This window comes from Ursus maritimus, unplaced genomic scaffold, assembly GCF_017311325.1.
Source record: "Ursus maritimus isolate PB19 unplaced genomic scaffold, ASM1731132v1 scaffold_6, whole genome shotgun sequence".
Taxonomy (NCBI): domain Eukaryota; kingdom Metazoa; phylum Chordata; class Mammalia; order Carnivora; family Ursidae; genus Ursus; species Ursus maritimus.
Window position 1 is genome coordinate 81,457,471 of NW_024426774.1, and position 25,890 is coordinate 81,483,360.

At 46.5% G+C, this 25,890-nt stretch overlaps 1 protein-coding gene across 1 annotated transcript in view; it reads right to left on the reverse strand.

Annotated features, from left to right (window-relative positions):
• Positions 1-11,651, reverse strand: part of FHL2 (four and a half LIM domains 2) — a 67,941-nt gene extending 56,290 nt beyond the window's left edge. The window contains exon 1 of the mRNA XM_008699090.2: positions 11,635-11,651. The gene's annotated coding sequence lies outside the window, so the exon portion shown is untranslated. The remainder of the gene's footprint in view (positions 1-11,634) is intronic.
• Positions 11,652-25,890: the final 14,239 nt, after the last annotated feature.

Consider the following 25,890-nt stretch of genomic DNA (forward strand, 5'->3'; position numbering starts at 1 on the left):
CAGGCACTCACCACTCCCGTAAGGAAGAGGGAGCAGAAAACATTTCCAGCTTTCTGAAAGGCAACATGGTTTCTGTCTTGGCCACTTACCATCATCCCCAGCCCCACCCAAGAAAGTCAGGCTTCATTTTGATGTATAAAAGCAACTGCCTCTAAGTTACCTTAACCAAGAGACAGAGTCCCATAATTCAAGTCAAAGGGAACCGAAAACAGAATGAAAAACACATGGTAAAGAATGGAAACAGCGTGTCTATTAAAATACCTTTGCAATTTGCTTTATCTCTCCTTCCAGGCATCCTGCCTAGAGTGGTTTCCTTCTGCTCTGCTCCAACATCCCCTCTTCCCCCTTTCCTTAGGCAGCAGTCATGAAAAGCACCCTTTGATGTGGGGCTAACCACTTAACCACCCTCCAGCCCTTCTGCCAAATTACAGGACTAGGCTGGAAGCCCAGGGCCTGCCGCGGAGACCCCGAAGCAAGGCAGAGGGGCCAGGTCCTCAGGCTGTGATTTGTCTTACTTATTCTGTGGCAGAGAAGGGAGGTGGAGTAGACCACACTACGTGAACGGTGTGCACTTCCTCACTCAGACACAGATAGGGCGGGGGTGGCAGATGCTGCAGGAGAGGCCGCGGGGTGCTGGATCATTAGCCAAGTTGTTTTTTTAGCTTCTCAGAGATTTCTACTCACATGTCCCTTTCACTTTTTGGTGAAGGCACAGGGTTCTGTTTTCTACCTCCTTTCTTTCTTTCTTTCTTTCTTTCTTTCTTTCTTTCTTTCTTTCTTTCTTTCTTTCTTTCTTTCTTTCTTTCTTTCTTTCTTTCAGAGAGCGGAGGGGGGAGAGACAGAAAGAGAGGGAGAGAGAGACTCAAGCAGGCTCCACACTCAGCATGGAGCCCGACTCAGGGCTCGATCTCATGACCCTGAGATCATGACCCGAGCCGAAATCAAGAGTCGGACACTTAACTGACTGAGCCACCCAGGCGCCCCTCTTTTTTCTTTTTTTCACAAAGACTCCCATTCGTACAGCTGATCTGTAGGTAACCATTTCATTGGTTCTAGCCTAAGGGATCACGGAGCCACCTGCAGAGAGAGAAGGAGCTCTGAGGGGCAGGTAGGAGGAGGTGAGGTGCCCTGGGCACTGTGAGGGTTTAGGAGAAAGGAAATCTGCAAATACGGCTTACAGCAGTGAGTGTCTACCACTCTGAAAGCAACCCACATCACATAGCCCCACATGTAGTGCCGACAAAATGTGCCATGAAATAATGCTTATCCTTATGACGAGAGATGATTCTTTTTCTTTTTCTTTTTTTTAAATCGAGTCAATGTGGTGTTATTGTTAGGAATATGCAGGTCTCGATCCATGACATAGGTATCAGGGCTCACTGTGAAATTATGAAACGGACGCTCGTTTGAACAACTTGCATTTAGAGCAGACACAGGAGAATTTCCTGTGAACTCACGGTTCCCGTATGAACTTGGGGAGTGACAGCAGAGAAGACAGGCACCCGTTTCAGGAAAATGTCACAAAGGGAAATCAAGCTACAAAGTGGGGCCTCAGCTCTCAAACGCTCATCATCTCCTGGAGAAAGAAACACATGCGACTTGAACTCAGCGGCCATTATGTGGGCATCACAGCCCAGTACCTTATCAGAAATCCTACTCTGAGGTTTCTTATCTTCCTGGAGAAAAGAATTAAAATGTCCGAGGTTTCAGGAAGCTTATCCGCATTGAATAATCCCTCTACACGGTTTTGTGTCCGGCCCATGCGGCTCCCCCAGGGACCTTGGTGCCTGTGACTGAAGCTTGGGGCTCGGAGGCTGGATCTGCCTGTTGACCTGGCGTACTTAGTGAAAGCACTCCGTTTCCCTTTCAGGCTGCCCCAGTTTGGACCATGAATTCTACGGTCATCCTAAGATGGATAATTAAGCAACGTACATCTATAGCACACAATCTATATTATTATTATTATTATTATTTTTGCTTGGTCACAAAAACAAAGAGCCCATGTGTTTATTCACCTTTAATTTCTTTTTTTTATATTTATAATGATTTTTTATTATATTATGTTAGTCACCATACAGTACATCCCCGGTTTCCGATGTAAGGCTCGATGATTCATTAGTTGTGTATAACACCCAGTGCACCATGCAATACGTGCCCTCCTTACTACCCATCACCGGCCTATCCCATTCCCCCACCCCCTCCCCTCTGAGGCCCTCAGTTTGTTTCTCATAGTCCATAGTCTCTCATGCTTCACTCCCCCTTCTGATTACCCCCCCTTTCTTTATACCTTTCTTCCCCTACCGATCATCCTAGTTCTTATGTTCCATAGATGAGAGAAATCATATGATAGTTGTCTTTCTCTGCTTGATTTATTTCACTTAGCATTATCTCCTCCAGTGCCGTCACCTCTAATTTCTAACCTGTGATGTGTACTTTCAGGTAAAGTGTCAGAATAATGCAAATGAGTACCTGATTCTAAAGTTCAAGGTCATGGTAGGTCATGACCTGTCACGCGGAAGTGCGCTTGCGGCCTTTTCCTCGGTCCCGCCCAGCTGGAGGCACTGGGCCCTTTCTACCCGGCAGCTCCTGAGCTGGCCTCCTGTGGAAGGAGGGAATATGTGTATATTTTGGGGACAGCCCTGTGCCGCTCGAGGTGAGGTCTGGACATAGTTCAACTGCCACAGATTAGGGAGCCTTGCTGAGCTGTAGACACCTCATTTTCCCCAAACTGCCATCCGTTCTCAACTTCTGGTCTCCTCCAGCAAGGCCGCTTCTTCTGTACCCACATAAGGCTTCTGCCCCAAGCCCTTGCCTCCCAGGTGGAGTAGCGCTCATTGCTGGGCTGAGGAACTTGTCTCCCAGCTCCTTCCAGACCCTGAGAGGTTGAAACCCTCAGAGGCCACCAGCCTGACTTGGGGTCCTGCCCATCATCTTGTGTGGCTGCCACGTGGTCTCACAGGCCCCGTCCCTTTGTCTCCTGGTGCTCTGCTGCTTACTGACATTTCCACAGTCCTTGTTGTTGAGACCAGGGCCACCTCCCTTCCTGTCCCAGGTCATCTGGGTCACAGGGTGGGGTGTGCCTCACTGGAGCACCTTGAGCTAGGACCTCCGAGACTGGCCCAGCACTGGGGGGCCGTCAATAGGCTCTTCTTCACCTGCCCTCTTACCACGGGGTGTCCTGGCTCCAGGTCCAGCCTGGACTGCCCGGGCCCTTCACCCCCATGCGAGGTGCCTGTCTCCAAGCAAGGCTTTCATTTCCACTTCGCAACCTACTTTTATCAAATGTCTGTGGGCTCTTGAAAGTCAATAATATGCTTGAGGACAAGGTGAGACTGATTATTCTTAAGATAAAGTGACTGAGAGTGAACTGTCAATCTTTGGCACCCCATATCACAGGGAGCAGGGCAGAAGGGGCTGAACCTTCCTGTTTCATGTCCTATCCAAAACCCGGATCTGGGCCCCAAGCTTCCCATTTTCCCTTCATTACAGCAAAGGACAAAGATTTGCTAAACACCAAAAGCCCTGCTGTGTACTGCAGAAGTGTCGTGGCCAAGAAATCAGCGAGGATTCAGATCCCAGGTCTGCCGCTTCATAACGGGTAGGTGGGATCATGGCTTCCCGAAGCTGTTCATGTCCTAATGTCCAGAATTTATGAAGGGATTTTGCAGATGTGATTAAGTTAAGGGTTTTGAGATGGGGAGATTATCCCGGCTTATCCAGGCAGGCCCAATGTAATCATAAGGGTCCTTATAAGGGGAAGAGGAAGCAGGCGAGTCAGAATCAAAGAGAGATAGAAGATGTTGCATTGTTGGCTTTGAAGGTGGAGAAAAGGGCCCTGAGCCGATGACTACAGGCGGCCTTTGGAAGCTGAGCCCTCCTCCCTGTGGACCCGGAGAACTAGACTTAGACCCTAACATGAACACTTTGTGATGGCTGATGGCGTGAATTACAGCGAAAGAGTTCCCAAGGATTCAAATGAAATACATAAAATGGGGTTATAGGGCCTCCATCCTTCCACACATACTTACGTAACACCTACTACACACCGCCGAACGTTGCGGATGATGGGGACACCTCAGCGAACAAAACAGAGCCTCTGCTTTCGTCCCAGCTCATGTGTTATTAGGCGAGAGACAGACACCAATATACGTGGCACTTTGTGGGTGTGTGTATGTGTGAGATGATAAGTGCTTTGAAAAGAAAGTAAATCAGGGGCGCCTGGGTGGCTCAGTCGGTTAAGCGTCTGACTTCGGCTCAGGTCATGATCCCAGGGTCCTGGGATCGAGGCTCGTATCAAGCCCCGGGTCAGGCTCCTCACTCGACAGGGAGTCTGCTTCTCCCTCTCCCTCTGCCCCTCCCTCACTCCTTCTCTCTCTCTCGTTCCCTCTCTTAAATAAATAAATAAATAAATAAATAAATAAATAAATAAATAAAATCCTTTTTATAAAAGAAAGAAAGTAAATCAGGATAAGGAATAAATCAGGGCAGTGAGCTAGAGAGTGTAATTTTAGATGGGATCTTCAGGGGTGGCGCTAGAATTAGTGGGAAGGAGGTGTGTGATTTTCTTGAAGGAAAGCCTGATCAATTGGTGGCACCAGCAAGTGCAAAGGCCCTGGGGCGGGGCAGCTGCATGGCACAGTTGGTGAAAGGCAGTGTGACCAGAGCATCCTCCCCGGAGGTGAGAAGGGGGAGGAGATGAGGTCAGATTTCAGGGCCTGGATGCTGTCAGGCGCTGTCGGTTATACAGCATTAGGATTTTATTTTGATTTGGGAAGCCCTTGGAAGGTTTTGAGCAGGCAGGTGACACGGTCTAATTTAAGTTACAAAGAAGATACGTTTTACAAAAGGACTTGTGGTTCAAGCGAGCTCATGCTGGCCTCTGAAGCTGCCTTAGCTGCTCCCGCCTGAGCCTGGCGGAGATTTGCAGGCGCTTCCCAGGAAAGAGTGAAGTGCCGTGTCCGAAAGTAGAAACAGCCCAGGGCCGGGTGCCAGGATCCTGCCGGAGCTCATTCACAGCCAGACTGGAGAATTCGCTACTGCGCTTCTTAATAATGGTGTCTGAAGTGTTTATCAATACTTCTATCCAAATTTGATTATTAAACGGATGTTGAACACGCCACTGTGACTTTCCAAACCTTCTGACTTATTGCGAGTTCTGTTCTATTGAGAAGATTCTCGGTCTGACCTCCTTACTGCCGTCAGAGTCTCCCATGTGAGAGGATTTTAGAGATGGTACTGTGGTCTTGAGGGTTTCCCCCTCACTTGGATGATTGCCTCTTCTGGTTAATTTGAGTGACAACACATTTGCAACCGTTCATTGGGTTTTTGCATTTTCAATTTGCACGAACAGAGAGAAGGGTGTCTCAAAGGAGTTTGTCTTAGGCACTTTGAAAAATCGCTTGGCTTCCCTGACATTGCGTGCACATTACTCTTTTTTTCACAGAAGCTAACTGGAAAATCTCGTTGACCTGTCTTGATTTAGAGATTGGAAAGGCATAATATTTGGTTTATTCAGTGTAATTGAAGTTATGGTTGTGAAATAAAGAGATGGTTCTCTCTCACCTGCTTTTTGTTCACTAAATTATATTTAAAGAGAGCAGAATTAACCGCACTGTTCGTAACAGCATTGTCTGCAATAGCTAAACTGTGGAAGGAGCCGAGATGCCCTTCAACAGACGAACGGAGAAAGAAGATGTGGTCCATATATACGATGGAATATTATTCAGCTATCAAAAAGAACGATTACCCAACATTTGCAGCAAAGTGGATGGGACTGGAGGAGATTATGCTAAGTGAAATAAGTCAAGCAGAGAATGACAATTATCATACGGTTTCACTCATTTATGGAACGTAAGAAATACCAGGGAGATCCGTAGGAGAAGGAAGGGAAGAATGAAGAGGGGGTCAACAGAAGGGGGAATGAACCACAAGAAACTGTGGACTCTGGGAAACAAACTGAGGGCTTCAGAGGGGAGGGGGCTGGGGGAATGGGTAGTAAGGAAGGCACATATTGCATGGAGCACTGGGTGTTACACACAAACAATGAATCATGGAACACTACATCAAAAACTAAGGATGTGACTAACATATCATAATAATAATAATAAATTAATAAATAAAGAGAGCAGAATTATTGTTTCCTAATAAATTAATCAAGAGATTCTGAACAAAGTCGGAGAGATTTTGAAGAAGGAAACTCATGTCTGGAATTCATCCAGCACGTCTTTCCCTTCCCTCAGCACACGCACCTCACCCTTACACGCCGTGCTCCCGTGTGCGCACACCGCACGGGCTGCGGTGAGCAAGAACTTCCAAGGCAAAGAATTTACTCCTTAAGGGTATCTGATCATAAAATTAGTGTTTATTGCCCAATGACTATCCCGTTTAAAGAGACACTATACAATCATTAATTACGTCCTTGTGCATCAAGGATGAGAAAGGAATATCAAACCTGTCTCCAAGCCAGTATCACAGAAGGAAAAGTACTACCCAACAAGGAAAACTTATGGCTCCTTCCTATGCATCTCGACACCTTTTCCACCTGAATTAAATACAACAATTTAGTCCAGCAAATATCTATTAAGCAACTGCTGTGTGCGAGGCACCCTGCTCGCTTTCAGGGGTCTGACGGAGAAGATTAGCACCTTTCCCATGCTCTTGAGAAGGCGCTGGGAATAAAGGAAGAATTTTAAGAAGAAAAACAAGGGGTCAGTGGAAAGTCCTCACTCATTTGTAAGGTGAGGTTCTTTCTCCCTAGTGGAGGCTTTTCCAGTAATCTCTGGTCGGATTCCTGCCAGTCTTGGACCTGTAGGGCCTAGATTCCAATCCCAGCTTCCCCACCTACTGGTTCTGATTGCTTCTCACAGCACCTGGCTGGCCTCTTCTATAAGCCGGAAGCCAGAAGCACTCCTCCCAGAGCTGCTCCGCGGATCACACAAGCGCGTGTGCACACGTGTAGTACTCCCAGCAGTGCTGGCCCAGGCAAGCACTCAAACTTCAGCTACGGTTACCTCTCCAGCCCAGAGCTTCATTCTGTTTTAAGTTTGGAATGGAAATTAGTCCCCATTCGGATTCTTTGTAGAGAGGTCTGTTTTTCTTTTTTTACTTTGGGGAGCCAGTACACCTCCTCGTTATTTTTTTAAAGATTATATTTATTGATTTAACAGAGAGAGCAGGAGAGCACAAGCAGGGGGAGCAGTAGGCAGAGGGAGATAGAGAGACAGGCTCCCCGCTGAGCAGGGAGCAGGATGGGGGGCTCCGATCCCTGGACCCCGAGATCATGACCTGAGCCGAAGGCGGATGTTTAACCTGTTGAGCCACCCAGGCGCCCCAGGACACCTCTTCATTTCCTCTTACAAAATGTGGGTTTGTAGAAATGTTCGAAGAGAACAAAGAGCAGCATTGTCCCCAGGTCATTACCGCTATCCCTCCCTGCCCTACGCACACATTTAGCTCATCTTGTACCTATAAGACACGCCCTTCAGTCCGCAGGCGATTCCCCTTTATTCCCATCTCCATATCCTTCACATTCTTTCCCACCTGTCTCTGCTTTCATAATTCCTTACTTCCTTTCGGCTCCGTGCCCTTGTCAGTGTACACTTTACCCGGCTATGTCTTTCCTACGAGAATATCACCCACCATTCTTACAGGGTGCACGCCTGCCATTCAGACCACACTGTTCATTGCATATGGCCTGAAGATTGCTCTTTTGTTATTCTAATGCCAAATAGAGGGTCCTGAAAGCCAGACCCCTTTAAACTCGGTTGCATCTTCTGCAGCGGATAACCCTGTTTTCAGCCAGCTTCCTTATCTGAAAATAGGAATAATGCCTGTAGCGTGGCTGGGAATATTATTTGAACTGATACTAGTTCCCAGAGAGAGCCCTCATTCAATAAATTGTAGCTATTGTTTTTTTGAAAGGCTACCCTTCTGGTTGGTTATTTATAGTTATAATCGGCAGCAATAATTACAGTGCTTTATGTTTCCATGGAATTTTGCAATTAAAAAAAAATGTCCATGATTAGTCTCCGTGTAGGAATTTAGCAAACTTTAAAATGCAGAGAAAATATAAAATTACAAGGAATCTTAACCCACAGAAACAACAACTTTGTATATTTTGGTATATGTTTTCAATATATATATATACATGTATATTACACAGTTAAGATCCTATATCATAAATATAGCTTTGTGTTTACAAATTAAAAGTTCTTTGCCAACTTTATTTCCAGTATTGTATATATTCCATACAATGGCTGTATCACAATTTTTTAACCATCTCAATTAATACATATATGTTGTCATACACCCCTTTGTGCCTTCATATTATCCCGTTTGGTTTACCACAAGGGATATGAATTAGAAATAGAATAATCAACATCATGGATTTTTCTTTTTTGTGTTCATACTAAACCATGGACCGACGGTTTGAAATTAGTCTAGATTTATCAGACAAAACTGAGCCCAGGCAGAAAGCACTCTAGAACCTTCTACTTAACGTTAACATAGTTCCTTTTGCCTGTTCAGATACCTCTATGCACTTCATGCTGATTAGATGGGTCTCAGGCGGGGAAAGAAGGCTCACTTCCTAAAAACCGAAATGAAATTCTTGCACTTTCCCCTTAAAATCTAATAACACACGCCTTCTTAGTAAAACACATGGACTATATTTTATGAGTCGTTGGCTTGGTATGATTTCACTTCAGTGTAACTTTTCAGTATCACTTTTTAACTGTAACAAAAGTCTTCTGTTAAAATGAATTTTATTCCTCTTCTATCTACAATTGATCTTTTAAATTCAACAAAGCCCCAAATCGTAAAAATGTACTCAAAGTTAAAATTGATATTTGCAAGCTTACACTTAAGATAATTAATGATACTTACGAAATGCATCCGTCAACATCAAATTGCTCAGAATTTATGTTAGTTCTTTTCTATTTTTCATCCGTGTTTTGGTATATTGGAGACTAAATGATAAAAGGCTGATGAATCAGTGATAAGGAAAAAAATCAGTAAAATAAGTTTTTCGGGGTCATTAGATCAAGGCACGAATCGGTTGTATATTTTTACTATTCAGTAGGATGCAGTAATAGTGCAGAAGTTCGCAGATTGTACTTTAAAACGAGTTATATTCTGATAAAAATTGCTTATCTAAAGCTCAGTTTATGTTTTTTTTAACTTTCCAGCAGTATTATTACCAACTATTATGGGTATTTTAATATTCTGGCTAATAAAAGAGGTCGCAATGTCATATAAAGATAACTAATTTTCAAAGAATTAAAGTTTGAATACACGGTAAAAGGACAATGATCATAAATTGAACAAAAAGTAGGTTACCAAATAACCTGATTATATATACGGTTCTTTCTTAATTATAATTTATAGTTCCCCTTGTAATTTGTTGGTTTTGGGTTCATCTTAAAATACATCAATCTGGACAATATAGCTAGAATTTTTTTCCGTCTCTTGTAAAGCTAGTATTGAATTAATGGTCGGTCTTAAAATCAAGGACCTCTTGGAATCAGGAAATAGTTAAGATAAACAATAAATGTAGTAAGACTACACATAATTTTTCATTTTCTTCTCTCTGCTGGTCTGTATTTTCTATGGTGAACTTATCTTTGTACAATAAGAAAAAACAAAACATATAAACACATGAATACAATCGCACCTCTTTCTTCGGTGGTGTTAAAAACAAAACAACAAGCCCCAAATGGAGTCACTTATACTAAACTCCATGTCACCAAACAGACCCAACTTAATTACAATTTTGGCCTCTTCCAGAAATGGAATTTTCAACCAGTCAACTGGGAATCACCTGATCAGCATTAGCTGGGTCATCTGCTGGACAGACCCCCTGCCATTCTCTAAAGGAAAGTGACCTTGCAATGACCAGTCCACTTGTTAGTCTGCTGTAACTTCCTTGTTCCTGCTCCCTTCTGTCTACACAAGTCTTCCGTTTTGTACAGCCCCTCAGAGCTCCTTTCTGGATGGGCTGCTGCCTGATTCATGCATCATTGAATGAAACCAATAAGATCTTTCCAATGTACTCAGTTGAATTTTGTTTTTTTGACAGTGGGAAGAGGATGATTTAAACTCAGTTTCCTGGCCACCTATTTTAAATATGAAATATTTTAGGCACCAGTGGATAGAGAGTGTGTAGGTCCCTCTGTTCAGAGCTATCAGATTGCAGAGAGAAGTAGGACGTGGCCTAGCCTCAGGGATTTGGAACCAGTGGAAACTCTGGAAACACTAAATGGGATGATGAAATCTAATAGTGCAAAATGGATTAAAAAACAGGAGAGATTGAGTGAGCAGGCAGGGAATGTTTTAGGGGAGACTATGCAACTCTTCATGGAGGTTATACATTGAAATATTCTCTCTTTTTTTTTTTTAATTTATCTATTAGACAGAGATAGAGACAGCCAGTGAGAGAGGAAACACAAGCAGGGGGAGTGGGGGAGGAAGAAGCAGGCTCATAGCGGAGAAGCCTGACGTGGGGCTCGATCCCAGGACCCCGGGATCACGCCCTGAGCCGAAGGCAGATGCCCAACCGCTGTGCCACCCAGGCGCCCCTGAAATATTTTCTTAATATTAGAGGAGGCCTCCAAAATATCACCATGTGAGTTGAGCAGTTGGCTACTTCAACAAAAACTCTCATAAGATGGGGTGGATCTCAAAATGTAATAGATTTGATTACAGCACATCTTGTTATAAACCTAGCAATAAAACAAAATTCAAATAACATTCCTCAAGAAACAAGTAAAACGAGAACAAACCCATACAGAGCAAGCACATGATAAAATAACATCAGCCAATAACGCAGGTGTTAATACTATCGTTTGACCTCAGAATTATTAAAAAATAACTGATCTGGTAGTATTTTTTATTAGATTGGACCTGATAAGGGGCCTTGCATAGAGTAGGACTAGAGGACGTTTATACGTATGACCCCTATTATCGTAATAGGTCATCCTATCGGTATTAACATTATTACGCAATTGGCCCCAGCATTACTCAGCACTGTGCATTTGCTCATATCCTGCTCTAGAAATCAGTGAAATATTAATGCATTTCCTTTAAGCACACAACAGCTATCTGTCCTTTTGAACCATCAGCCCTAACAAGTCAGCTTGTATAAACATACTTTCCCAGTGTAATCAGACTCGTCAGTAATTCCCCTTCTCACCCCCAGGCCATCCGGAAATTCTGTCAGGGAGCAAAAGCTCCAGAGCCCTGTGGTTTCCCCCCTTCCAAAGTTTATTCTATATATTTTTTTCTTTTTCTTTTTCCTCTTAAAAAAAAAAAAAAGCTTTCTGGTGTTCAGAACTCAGTGTAATTCCTGATTCCCGCTCAAGAAGGTCAGATGAACAAAGGGTTCTCTCCGTGTTCTTTATATTCCGGAGGCACCTGCTGTAGATTTGGGGATGGCGGGCTGTGTCCTTTCCCCACAGCCATGGGGCAGGAGCTGGCTGCGGGGGGAGCCCCCTGCCAGGGCCACCAGGGTCTGCACTTGGGGTCTACAGGTCCACAGTGCCAGAGGGCTCCCTTCCAGGGCACGAAGGCTGCAGAGCTGCAGCTAAGCCTGTGTGGACACAGGGAAGGAAGGATGGCCAGGGAGAGGAGAAAGCTTACCTGTCCTGTCTTCTGCCCTCCAGCCCGACCAAAGGGGACAGCGGCAGCGCAGGGCCAAGCGCTCTGCTGGATGGCCCCAACTGTGTCTGCAGCTGCTGGCCAGCTGCCGCCTCTTGTCGGCAGGGCTATAAATAAGGCACTGTCCCCAGCTCGGGAGATAAGAACCCAGCCCCTCGCTCCCGAGAGCCTTCTAAGGTATCCAAATTAAAGGAGCCTCGGCCCCAGATGGGCGGGGGCTGCCAGCTCCCCATTTGGCCTGTCCGCCTCAAGGACATCCCAGGCCAATCCCAAAGAGCAGTGGAAGGGGAAAGCCATGGTGCCGGGAAGGGATCTCACTTCATCAGACAAGTGGCAGAGCCTCTGGGTGGGCTGCCCACGGCTCCATTGCAGGGAGCCCCTCAGATTAGGGGGCTGGCATTGAGGCCCAGATGGGGAAGGAAACTTCCCCCGGTCATACCACAGTGCTTCTGTGGTGTGGGGTGGATTTTTGGCACTGCCTCTGGGAGGGAGCACACGGACCCTCTATCCTGGCTTCAGGGCATTTGTTTGGCTGAAAAAGATTTAGGGAAGATTCTAAAGGATCGGCTTTAGGCTGGGCATGTGGAGTGCACTTGAGAAGCCCTCTCCCCCCATCTTCCCTTCTCCCCCTGATTAAAGGGGACCCTTGGGCTACAGATCACCTCTTTTTATAGAGCTAACACAGAAGCCTTATGGAGCTTTTTAAAACGATATGGTAGAAGAGGAGACAGAGGACTAATTTGGGGGAGCAACCATTCCTGATTCACCCCTAAATTTCTTATTTCTGGAAGTCATTTCATCAGGGGCTGAGGGTGGGGGAAGGCCAACAGGGTCAGCTGTTTGGCAACTGCCGTCTGCGTTACCCACAGACGTTCCGTGTCTGGGAATTTATCCTGAGGAAAAAGTAGGGGATGTGGCCGGAGACAGAGCTCCAGGGACATCTCTTACAGCTCTTTCAAGAATCGGGGAAAGTTGGAAACAACCAAAATGACTAACAAAAGAGACTGGTAAAGTGAGGAGTAGTATAGCCATAGAGGAAACACTGCGACCTTTGGAAATGGCATAGAAGAATATTTAATAACATAGAAACCCTATGACGACATATTGGTAGTAAAAAAGCAGGGCAACTTTAAGGGGAACTTGACGTACGCACAGTTCCCTCACACATACACTCTGAAAGGATAAGCGTCGGATGTGGAAATGTGCTTCCGGCTGGGTGATGGGATCGTGGTGATGTTAGTTTCTTCTTTGGCGTGTATGTCATCTCTGAATCGTTTGCAATGAACTTGCATTGCTTTTACAATAAGAACATTCATTTCATTTCATTTCCAAATTTCTGAAAATCAGAAGAGAACTTTCTGTGTTTCTGCATTAATGGGCCCAAATTTATTTTAGGATTACAGAACTCCTTGGGGTCTCCCCAGGCTTTGGAAAGACCTATGTTGGGGTCAGCAGCTTTTTTTCTCATGCCAGTATCAACAGTATGGCTGATAGAGTCCCTGAGTGCCCCTGTGAAGGCAAAGGTAAGCCAAGAAGAGAGAAAAGGAAAAAAAAAAAAAGCACAAGAAGAAGGAGGAGTCTGAAAATAAGAAAGGTTATGTCATAGAGGTGACAGAAAATACCCATACACTCAGATCACCTCTATCTGACCTGATGTGCCCGTTTGTGCTCTGGCCAGGACGTAACAGAGTCTCTATGTGTAAAGAATAGGTAGGTCCTGAGATGCCTTCCTTTTCAATTATATTTGACTTAAGGAATGACCTCCAACCCTGAGCGGCCATAGGGGAGCACATACCACTGATACGTGTAATTGGAAAGGGGCTGCCCTCTCACTGGGCTCCCAGGGCTACAGGTACCGAAGGCTACCCTTCTGCGTGCAAACACTAGAGGGGGGTCCCCTCCATGAATAGGACCTGGACAATAGCCCACATTGAGGTAGTTTCAAAGCTTTTGTGTCGAGTACCTCTTCCAGGAATAGGCTCTAGATCAGACAGCACCCAGGGGCAGAGCCTGGAGTCGGAGGCTGGACTACTCTTTGGAACTTGGGGTGCCAGAGCTTTTCCTGGATGGTCCTCCTGAAGCCCCGTCTGTGGGAGCTCCGACCACCTTCCTCACGTTTTGGCTGGCTTACTCCCTGGCACGTGCCCTGCAGACATCTGCTGAGAAGGGTGACTCTGGCCTCAGGTCAGCCCCCATGTGGGGGCGTACAGCTTCCCGATGCGAGGGAAGACATCGGTGTAGGGGAGGCTTGAAGGGGCTCCTCTTGGACAAAGCCAGACCTGAGGCAAGGCATTGAGGGCCTCATAATAGGCGTATGGGTCCACTAGCCTGTGGGGTTCTCCCTTGACCCCCAGGAAGAGCTGTTGGAAGCATCCCCGTGTGACATTCTCCCTTCTCCAGGCTGACTCAACCCCCCCCACTTCAGAGGGGCCTACTGCATGCACACCATCTTGGGGGGACAGGATGTACCATGCCTGCTGACAGTCACCCCCGGAGCAGTCATGTGTAGGAGGGAACAGCATCTGCTTTCGGGGGCTGGGGCCCAGGATCTGGGCTGTGGTCAGGACTGGGTGTGACAGGGAGAATTGTGGATACGGCACTTGCTTCTCTCCCACAATATCACAGAGAAAAGGCTGACAGGTGTTTCTTGGTCCTGTTGCCAAAAACTCAGAGACACAAACCAAAGGACATATGGGTCTGGAACAAACATTTTGATTCAATTCAGCAAATAGGCATTGAGTCACCCCCTCAGGAACCAGCAACTGGTAGGCACAGGACAGCAAGAAGCTGGAGACCCCCAGATGGCCCGAGTGTTCTAGGAGCTTACCCCTGGCCACTCCACCCCACCAGTGCCAACATCTCAGCTCCCCAGGCCCATGCTCACAGGGGTTTTGCCCCCTGGGGTCATGAAATTTCATTCATCCATCAGTACTATTCTCTTTCACTCTCTTTTTTAAAAATAAATATTCACTGAGGTTCATCCATGTTCCAAGCCCCATGGCGAGATGCTGGGGCCTCAGCTCTGAACAAGATAGGAGAACCTCACCTTGAGGAACTTACCATCTCTCATGTGTTGTATCCACATGGCGTGAGCCTAGAACCTCACCTGGAGTCTGGAGCACTTTCCGTCCTGCTCACTGTAGACTGCTGCTGTCCACAGTCATTGTCACCAGTGCTCCTTGCTTCACTTTGGACAGGCTTGATCTTTCTGTGAAGCTGGTTCTGCTACTCTTGGAACCTAGCAGAGCTGAGTTTTGTAAGTGGGATGGGGTTCCTCTCCCCACCACCTGAGTGCCATGCCTGGTCCTGCGGAGCCTGGAGAAGGAAGTATGTGCCTCTCATCTGTCTCCAGGGCCAGTAAGGCCTATCTAGCTTGACTGCGGCTGGGACTGCCTTTTCCTCCTCACCCTCCCTGGTTGGGAAGGCATGGGGAGCCTACTCACCTGCGCCCAGCTAGAGGGAGCTCGTCTCTTTTACCCCACACAGATTTTTCCCTTGTTGGATTAGTCGATTCCGAGACAGAGGAAGATGAGCTAGTCAGGGAGCCAGAAAAGGAAGAGCAGATCAGGAGAGGAAGCTCTTAACAGAGGAGAAAGCAGATCAGGAGAGGCAGAAGTCCGGAGAGAACGGTTTTGGGAAAGGGGGCATAGGACAGCATCAAGTCTTATAGACTGGGAAGAGCAAGGGGGAAGGAGCCCTGTTTTTCTATACTGAGAAGTCCTCAGCTGTGGACCCAGGGTGTGTCAGGGGTGCAACGGAGAGTGGTTTATGAAACGTGTTGCCTCCAAAGTGTTTATCCGCAGAAGGTAGGCTGACGAGCTCGATACTTGCTGCCGTCCTAGTTTTCAAATGAGTACCTTTTGTGACCTAACTACTCCATTTGCTGTCACTGAAATCGCTACATAAACATTCCCTCTGCACTTCCCAGAATCATAAACAGGCAAGAAAGGCTGCAGAAATGTCCCATAGTGTAAATACGTCTGCGAATGGCTCTGGGAAGTTTCAACCTGAAAAATAGCATCACCATTTGTTGGTGTGATAGAGTCCAGGCCTCTCTTCATTCTGAACTTGACTTATGCTGAACAACTTTGGGTGTTGAAATAAAGCCAGTTACCGAGTCAGAAAGCTAACGCAGGAATGACGGGGGGCTCTGGGTCTCGTTGGCTAGCACAGGTGCAAGAAGAAAGCATGTGGGGGCCGAGAACCAGCCGAAGCTTTTCTCAGCTAGGATCCCCTGGATCCCACACGTCACTCTGCTTCAAGACACATGACAACAGTACACCCAAAATGCAGCACAGCAGTATGCCAGCAGGTTGGCGCTGCCCCCGCCCTTCGGAGGCTGTGGGCTCTCTTTCTCTCCCTCAAATTCCTACCAGATCTGCTCTTGGAATCTTTATCCCGTGGCTCACATTGTGGATAACAGCTTGGTGATTCTTTGCCTCAAGTTACTTGTGCCCCGGTAGGGATCGACATTTTCAAAGGGACGAAACTTTAACCGGTGGCATGTTGAGCCTTAATTAGAAGCTGAAGGAGAATTCGGGGCCCTTCCTAGGCCCTGCATCGATACAGGAAGCCACGCCCAGGGCTGCTCCAGCAGTTACTGCAGATAATGGACTGTCATCTGGTCAGCAAGCCTATAATTCTAGAACCATTTACAAGTACCACATGGTGGAACCATCGGAAAAACCTTACCCTCCCGGAGAGATGATGCTAGGACAGACTCCTTGGGGTAGAAGAGCCGAGAGACATCTTCTGTTTGGCTCCGTGACCCTCTGCTCTGTGCCCAGGTGGCTGATGTGAACAAGCATCAAAGAACTTCCTTGTTCTCTGGCTTCTGCTTGGGTTTAGCTAATAGAAGGAACCATCAAGAGATCAGAAGACAGGACAGTGAGGTCAGGTCCTTGGTGCTTGGATCTTCCCTGCAGGGATGCTGCGGGATAGTTGTCTCCCTCTGGGGAAGGCCACAGCACCTGTTGGGGCCCCTCTCTGGGCTCTGGTAACAGTTTCTTCTCCTTGACTGAAGGATGAAGGGCATCATGGCTTCCCACAGTTGCCAGCTCCAAGGTTCTGCACCTCCCTTCAGTGGTTTCCCTAAATGGCTGCCCAAAGCTTTGTAAATAGTTTCTTTGTTAAAACTCTCCTCCAATTACCTTGTTTGGGTGTGGCATCTCTTTCCTCCTGGGTCCCCTTCTGGTGCAGAGGGGAAAGATCAAAGTCTTCAGAAGCTGTTAGAGACAGAGAATTGGTTCCATGTCCCACCCCCAGCCCTCACCCCATGGAGCTGTGAATGTAAAGGGGGGGGTTCTCTGAGTGAGGGAGCACCTCTGTGCTCCTGTCACTGATGTGACTAAGAGATTGCTTTGGAAGATGGGATTGTCTGGCACTCCCCGTGTGGGCCACATAAGCCTCCAGATTCTGGTGTTGTAAAGGTCAGGGGACAACCCAATAATGCCAACGGAGGAATTTCCCACCATGCTGGTGACAGTGGGTACCCAGCATCCTAATGGAGTTGTTTTTAAGGGAGATCAAGCACTATTTCCTGTAACCTGAATTTCTAGACTGCAATACACACATGCTTTCGTCACAACATACCTGCCATTTATTGAGATCTTAGGATGTGTGAGACACTGTCTGGGGTGGGGGGCTGACATATGTGGTAGAGATCGGCCAGGTAACACGCGGCCTTGAAACCCACATCTCCCGATTGCAGATGCCATGCTGTCTGTCCCTTTCAGTGGACACGTGAAACCCCTATAACAATTGTTATGGTAAACTAATCTTTGGGAAGCATGGGGTTAATGTTCAATGTTAGTATTACACAGTTATTCTACTCTGTTTGTTTATTCTTCTTCCTGCAGAGGGACGGTGGGGACCTCTAAGCTGCAGGAGTTTGAGGGTCGGAAGGCACATGCAGCTTGGACCCACAGACACGGGTTTCTAAGACCAGGAGCCTGGCCTTTCAGCAGCACTACCCAGGCTGCGGGAATGTTCTGTTTTCTTGAGTGCCAGTCGCTTTCCTCAAGTGACTGACATCCTAAAGCCCGACTTGTGGGCAGAAAAGGCAGAGGGGAGAGACAGCGGACCTTCAGCCCCCCCTGCCCGTCAGCGGATGGACGCTCTCTTTCCTACCGCCGAGCAAGCCAACCCTTCAGGGCTGCTTGCTCATAACAGTGGAAACTAAACAGCACAAAAGAAGTGAGGAAAAGAATCATTTGTCTTCTGCGCCCTCACTCCTTTCCCAGATGACCGATGTGCTCTTGGTGTTATTAATGCGGTGTCTTCTGTCAACCTAAGCGTGTCCAGCTCTCCGATCCAGATCCACCAGAGTGGGCCTGCCTGCCTTAGGATCCAGGGTGGTGTCACCTTATTTCAACAGGCCCCAGTGTCCAGCCAGCTGTAAAGCAGGATTGTGTTATGAGTCACTCAAGCATGGCGACCCTCCCGATCATAGTGGACTTCCAAAGGTTATGTGGAAATGTCCCCAAAGCCCGGCTTTGTGGACCACGTTCTGGGGGAAAACCACTAGATAAATACGTATATTTTAATCTAAATTTTTTTTTTAAAGATTTTATTTATTTATTCGACAGAGATAGAGACAGCCAGCGAGAGAGGGAACACAAGCAGGGGGAGTGGGAGAGGAAGAAGCAGGCTCATAGTGGAGGAGCCTGATGTGGGGCTCGATCCCATAACTCCGGGATCACGCCCTGAGCCTAAGGCAGACGCTTAACCGCTGTGCCACCCAGGCGCCCCTTAATCTAAATTTTTTAATGCAGTAAAATACGCACAATATGAAATTTAACATTTTAAGTGGACAAGTCTCACCTTGTGCGACCATCACCACTGTTTGCCTCCGGAACTTTTGGCCTTTCCAAACTAAAACTCTGTGCCTGCTGACTAGTGACCCCAACCCCCAGCACCCCACGTCTCTCTCCCCCAGCCCTCGAAGCCACTGCTTTTTCTGTCCCTGTTCCTTCTGTCCCTGAATCCAGGACCTCATACAAACAGAATCCTACAGGATTTGCCCTTTTGTGACAGCCTGGAGGGAACAAACTAATTTTTCCCCCCTTAATATGCTCACAACACTTCACTTCTGACACCAAATGTGTGGGGTTTTCTCCACACCACCCAGTTCTTCAATTCTCTGGGTCACCCACTGAGTGTCCTGTAATCCAATTCAGTTCCGACACCGTCCACCTAGAGTTCATAATGCCAGACCCCCCGGGTTAAGGGCCCAGCGCCACCAGACTGTCCTTACTTCAGAGGCCGGTCACAAGGCAGCGCCTCCCTACTGACTTCTGACCACCAGGCTGTAAATCAGAGGTTCCTGTGCCCCTTTGCCTGGGTTCTACAATTTGCTAGAACAGCTCACAGAACTCAAGGAAACATTGTATGTTTATCCCTTTCCTACAAAGTACTCAACTCAGGAACAGCCAGATGGGAGAGATGTATAGGGCAGAGTATGTGGGAAGGGGCACAGAGCTTCGTGCCCTCCCTCCCTAGGGGCGCCACCCTCCCAGCACCTCCACGCATGCGTCTACCCAGAAGCTCTCTGAACCCCATCCTTTTGGGATTTTTCCGGAAGCTTTGTTATGTAGACACAATTGGTTAAATCACAGCCAAAGGGTATTAAGTCAATGTCCAACTGCCTTTTCTCCTCGGAGGTTGGGGGGTGGCACTAAAAGTTCTAACCCTCTAATCACATGATGGGGCAACCAGCCCCCTCCCCCACCATCCTTAGGGGCTTCCCCAAAGTCACGTCATTAACTTGAACTCAGGTGTGGTTGAAAGGGGCTGGTTATGCATAAAAAAGATGCCCCAAAGGAGCCATTTCAGGAACCGAGGACAAAAAGTAAATATGATAACAGAAGATGCTCCTTTTGCTCGTATCACTTAGAAATTGCAAGAGTTTTAGGGAACAAAGAGAGCTGGGGACAAACACACTGGCTTATTTCACGTAGCGTAATGTCCTCAAGGTTCATCTGTGCTGTAGGTGTCAGAATTTCTCTGCTTTTTAAGGCTGAATAATATTCCATTGTCTGGACAGAACACTTTTTGTTTATTCATTTAGTGCATGGACACTTGGGGGGCACGAGATAATATTTGCTTTCTTCATTAAGTCATCTCATACTCTCGATATTTATTTATTTATTTTTGGGGGGAGTGTGGAGGGAGAGAGAATTTCATGCAGACTTCCCGCTGAGCATGGAGTCCAAGGTGGAGCTCGATCTTATGACCCTGAGATTATGACATGCGTGGAAACCAAGAGTCGGGTGCTCAACTGACTGAGCCACTCAGGCACCCCGATCTCATACTCTTTAGAATAAACACCCATGAACATAATTTAAGGATCAGAAGAGTTCTGCCCTTGTGGCTCAGTTAGGACAAATGTTAGAAGAGTGGGTGTTTCAAGAATATTTCCCTACCTTAAAGTCTCCAGTACCAGGTAGGGAACAGAAACCAGTTTGTTTAAAGATACACCACGAGGGGCATTATCTCTAAGACCTTGCTTAGGTAAGTATTCTGGAAGGGGAGGTGAGACTGCCATTTTTTCAATCCAACAGACACCGGCGCTCCCTGGCCCCCTGCCAGGCCCAGCGGCAGAACCGGGGAGGAGAACAGGCCTCACGCTCAGGCAGCTGGCCATGGGCTCAGCATCCCGCAGCATGTTGTCCTTACTGGTCCAGGCAAGGGGGGGGGGGGCTGGATACCCCAGGCCCCCTCTCAACCCCTCCCCTGCCCGCTCTGCTCTGCAGCACTGGGGCCCTGTCACTCTGGCTCTCGAGGGGCCTTTCCCAGCTGCTGTCTAGGGTTGCAGCTTCCACCTGCTCATCTGAGGGCTGGGGGAGGCTGGCTGCAGGAAAGGGGGAGCGGGTAGTTCTCCCCTCTGCCCGTGGCAGGGCCTAGGGCAGGGCAGCAGCTGCAGCTCTTGCTCCCCGTCCCAGATCTGCTGGGCGTCCCCAGCTCCTGGGCGTCCCCAGCTCCTGGGCGCCATCGTGCTGCCTCCCACTGAGGCCCAGGGCGGCCTCTTCCTCCTCATCCCAGCTCCTCTGTCGCCCTCCGCTTTATATTTCCTCTGGTGAAATTACTTAACATAGACTCTGTTTTCCTATTTAGACCTTTTAAACTGTTTTGAGGAGGACACAGATTTATGCTAACTAAAGTTTCATTATATACAAATGTCTGGACAAATTAACTGAAAATGTATCCCAGTCCTCTGAGCCGACCTCATTTATCTTTTCATATTTAAGTGAGCTCCTCCTCGAGAGATGATTTGAGAAGGTCACTTCCTTAGTTTGCCCTAACCAGTGCCTAGTACGTCCTAGGCAGAATTAGCTAAATGTATCCTTAGTGAGGGAGGAACGGGGAGGTGGGACCGTGTATTTGGAAGGAGCAAGAGTATATTGACTTGAAAAAAGCAGCTCAGGTGTTTCTAATGAATCTTCGCCTCCACATCCAAGCTCTCCGTTGGAGGACTACCCTACCTTCACAGGCATTTAAAACAATCCTCCCCTCAGAAAAAACCAGAGAGCAGAATCCCTTGCGTTTCTTTCTCTTGAACTGCGGTAGGTACATTCTTGAAGCCTTCTGTACTCAGCAGTAACGACTCGGAGAGTTCTGTTCCTTCGGCCATTTGTTCATTAATGCATTCACACAGTCATTCATTCAACAAAGTCATTCGGCTGGCCTCGTAAGTGCAAGGCGCTGCGTCATTACACACGACCCTCGGTGCTCATTTCACGCGGTGGCTTCTCCTTAGCTTAAGCAACCTCTGTGTTTGCCTTATTAAGGAGAAATTTCCAGTTGAATACATGTGTAGTGATTCATTCCTGACCCCTGCGATGGACTTGGAACCACCTCGTTTTCTCCTTAGTCACTCTTTCGCTGTGGTGGAGTAGAATGAAAAGTTTGGTCTGTCCCGTTTGGAAACTACTAGCTCACGTAGCCGAAACAGTTAAAGAAACAAACAGCTTTCAACCAGCAGCTTTGAAGCCCCAGGAGGGCTAACGTTTCAGACGGCCGTCGTGGACATCAGCCTGGGCTCAGCACACGCACGCTGTTCCAGACACGAGGACCCAAGTCGGAGAGAAGTCTTGCAAACGAGGCTCAACAGCTGCTGTGCTGACTGACGTGTACGTTCTGTGACCGTATCGGAGTCGCTCCTGGCATCTGTGACCCGAGGCCCTGGCCCCGGCCTGGCCAAGTGCTGGTGGCATCTGTGACCCCAGGCCCTGGCCCCTGGCCAAGCCCGCGGGTGGCGGGCTTCTAGAACTATGGCGGGGGGCATAAGTTTATTCTGATCTGCTTAGCACTATGAAGAGAATTTACGAACGGGAGTGGAGACCAGTTCAAGAGGCAAGGAAGAGAAGCGGTGAGTTACCAAGTAAAACACACGGTCTCTGGATTTGGAAGCTGGATGTCCAACTAATTGTCAGGTGCTGAAACTCAGCCAGCGGTCTCTGTTGGTACCCCCGAGATAAGGGAACACACAAAAAATTGAAACTGTAAAAGAACACGCTGAGTGGTAGAAAATGCCATAGACGGAGGTTGAAAGGTAAACACAAACTGAAGGAAATATTTACAATCGCTATAACAAAGTATTGATATCCTTAAAATAGACTTGGTATAGATTCATATGATAAAGGGTAAACAATCCAATAGGAGAGTGGGTCCACTGCATAAAGCTGGTAACGGACCATGAAACAACACAGGAAGAGCCAATGGCATTATTAAAATGTGCCCGACCTCATTCGTCATAAAAGAAATGCAAATAAAACTAAAATTGATATGTCATGTTTTTCCTTTAGATTGGGTAAAACCAAACGTTGGCATTACTCAGGGCACCTGGCTGGTTCCATCGCTGGAGTGTGCGACTCTTGAGCTCAGGGTTGTGAGTTCGAGCTCCATGTTGGGGGTGGAGTTCACTTAAAAATAAAATCTTAAAAATCTTAAAAAATCTTAAAATCTTAAAAAAAATCTTAAAAAAAAAAAAAGCTGGCATGACTCAGTTTTGACGGCACCCTGATAAAATGGTAAGCCCTGTGCGTTGTGGGTGAGAGTATATCAGCTCAGAATTCTGGAAAGCAGTTTAACAGCGTTAGCATGTAACACGAGCATGCCATTTGATGCAGATAGTCCTTTTCTAGAACTCTGTTCTAAGGAGATGTCTGATAGTTTTGATAAGGTTTAGATGCAAGGATTTTCATCATAGACTTACTCACAGTAAAAAAAAGACAGGAACAACCTAAAGTCTCATCTAGAGTTTTACTTAAATGAATTTTTATACATTAATGACAACGTAACACCTTAAACACAATTCAGTTCTTAAGATGAAATAGAGCTATATATACTGACCGAGTAAATACCTGCAACATACATGAAGTAAAAAAAAAAACATATTCTAAAATAGCATGAAAATCAGGATTCCACTGATGCAAGATAGTGTCTCCTCTGCTGTGTGTTTAGATGTGTCCAGTGGAGACAGCTGTCCAGAGATGGGTCCAGTAGAATGTGAACATTAAATCCAGTGGGTTTTCTGTAGAGGATGGAAAATTGGGTAGTTTTAATTTTATGCTTTATACTTTTCTGGAGTTTGGTTTTTTAATAATGAGTGCATATAATTTTTTTTAAGATTTTATTTATTTATTTGACAGAGAGACAGCCAGCGAGAGAGGGAACACAAGCAGGGGGAGTGGGAGAGGAAGAAGCAGGCTCCCAGCAGGGAGCCCGATGTGGGGCTCGATCCCAGGGTCCTGGGATCAAGCCCTGAGCCGAAGGCAGACACCCAGCAACTGAGCCACCCAGGCGTCCCTATAATTTTTGATCAGAAAAAAGAAAAGTTATTTTAACAGAATAATAAATCCTCATAGAGATTCAATGGCTGGATTAGAACATAACCTCTACTTCCTAGATTCTCTGTCCCATCTTTTCCCCACATTTGTGCTCCTCTGCTTTACCTTCCATCACCAACCCAAAACCTTTAGGTTCTCCCTCTGAGTGGTTAGTATGGTGGGAGGTAAGGGATGCTACACCAGAAAATTCTGGGGCTCCCATGTGGAAAAATAAGATGGTTGCCGGGGTCCCCCTCCATCAGTTTGTGGGACATTTCCCCATCCTCTTCTGAACACCACCATACCAACAATGACAACAACAGCAAAGTGTCTGCCATCCAAGAGGACACATCATTCCCAGCTCAACACTCTGTGTTCACAGAAGCACCAAGCTAATAACTGGAGGGTGCCGCCATCTTCCTTGACATCAGCCAAAACAAACAAACAATGTCAGTCATATTGCCCAGCATCCAGATTTCCCTTAATGATCCATGTTCAAGCTTCCAGATGCCCACATTTAAAAAACTGCATCTTTTAAAAAATAACTTCTATCTATCTTGATGAAAATTCTCAGTTGTATTCTGCTTCCTGTGACAACCTCCCAGTTACCTGATTCCAATTGCACTGAGTCTTCTTTGAATTGTAGCAATGAGGATTCCCGAAGACAGCATTCACCAGGATTTGTGTGGGAACGATGTTAAAGATTTGTAGCACTAACAGTCATGGCTGCAACTAAGACAGAAGCGTGTCCAGAGGCTCCTGTTGTGTTACTGCTGGGTGCCCAACTGACTGGATGATGTGGCAGCCAGGAGACACTTGGGGAGCTAGCAAAGTTGCTGCCACCAATAGATAAGGAATTTCAGCATTTTCATATCCAGATGATATGCTTTGATTTTGTGTTTGGAGGCTGTTTTCCATCCTATTGTCATAATTGTACAGTCACCAGGCTTGCATTTTAAAAATGAAGCCTATCCTTTCTCTCTCTCTTTCTTTCTTCTCTTTCTTTCTTTCTTTCTTTCTTTCTTTCTTTCTTTCTTTCTTTCTTTCTTTCTTTCTTTCTTTCTTTCTTTCTTTCTTGACTTATTTATTTGAGAGAGAGAGACAGGGGCAGAGGGAGAGAGCCAATGCTAAGCAGACTCCTCACGGAGCGCAGAGCCTGACACGGGGCTCAATCTCATGATCTTGAGCTCAGGACCTGTGCTAAAACCAAGAATCGGACACTTAACCAATTGCACCACCCAGGCACCCTGAAAACTGTATTTCTAATTCAGATTTCTCACTGAGTACTCAGTGGGGAATCTAGTCAAGTAGAATCAGTATTTCGATCATTTCATAGAATGTGAGTCAAATGGGTCTCAGCACCTTGGGTCATTAATTGCAAACTTGGAACCACTTCCTCTAATTGTAGTCACTAATCTTAACACACAATATATTTGCTTCAAGTTTCAACACATCAAAACCTGTAAGCTGATGACGTTAGGCTGGGACTAAAAGAAGTCAGGCAGTGCGTAGACAAGTGTTTTAAATACAATTGAATCTATGATCCATAACCCTGACACATCATCTGATCTCCAACAACCCCAAATATCATGGATTGAACAAAAGAAGTTTCTATTCAGAAATGTCTGTCCTGATTTGTTCTGCATATTATTTCATGTCGGTTTCCTGTTTTGCTCATTTCCTTTTTAAATTGTGAATCTTTACTTCATCCCCGCCCCCAGCTTTATCAAGATATAATTGATATATTTACATTGTATAAGTTTAAGGTGTACAATGTGATGATTGATACACCGCAAAATCATGACCACAGTAAGATCAGTTACCCATCCATCGCCTCATATAATTGCCTTGTGTGTGTGTGGCAAGAATACGTCTGATCCGGGGCGCCTGGGTGGCTCAGTCGTTAAGCGTCTGCCTTCGGCTCAGGGCGTGATCCCGGCGTTCTGGGATCGAGCCCCAGATCAGGCTCCTCCACTGGGAGCCTGCTTCTTCCTCTCCACTCCCCCTGCTTGTGTTCCCTCTCTCGCTGGCTGTCTCTCTCTCTGTCAAATAAATAAATAAAATCTTAAAAAAAAAATGAATACGTCTGATCCATTCTAATAGCAATTTTCAAGTATAAGACATGGTATTGTTAACTAGAGTTGCCATGTTGGACATCAGATCCCCAGCATTTATTCACCTTATTCACAAAAGTTTGTACCCTTTGACCAGCATCACCCCACTTCCCCCACTCCCAGCCCCTGGCAACCATTAATTTATCTACTCTCTGTTTCTATGAGTTTAGCCTTTTTAGATTCCACATATAAGTGAGATCATGCAGTATTTGTCTTTCTCTAACGTATTTCATTTAACATAATGCCCTCCAGGGTCATTTGTGTTGATTTGCTTTATCCATTCAATCACTGATGGA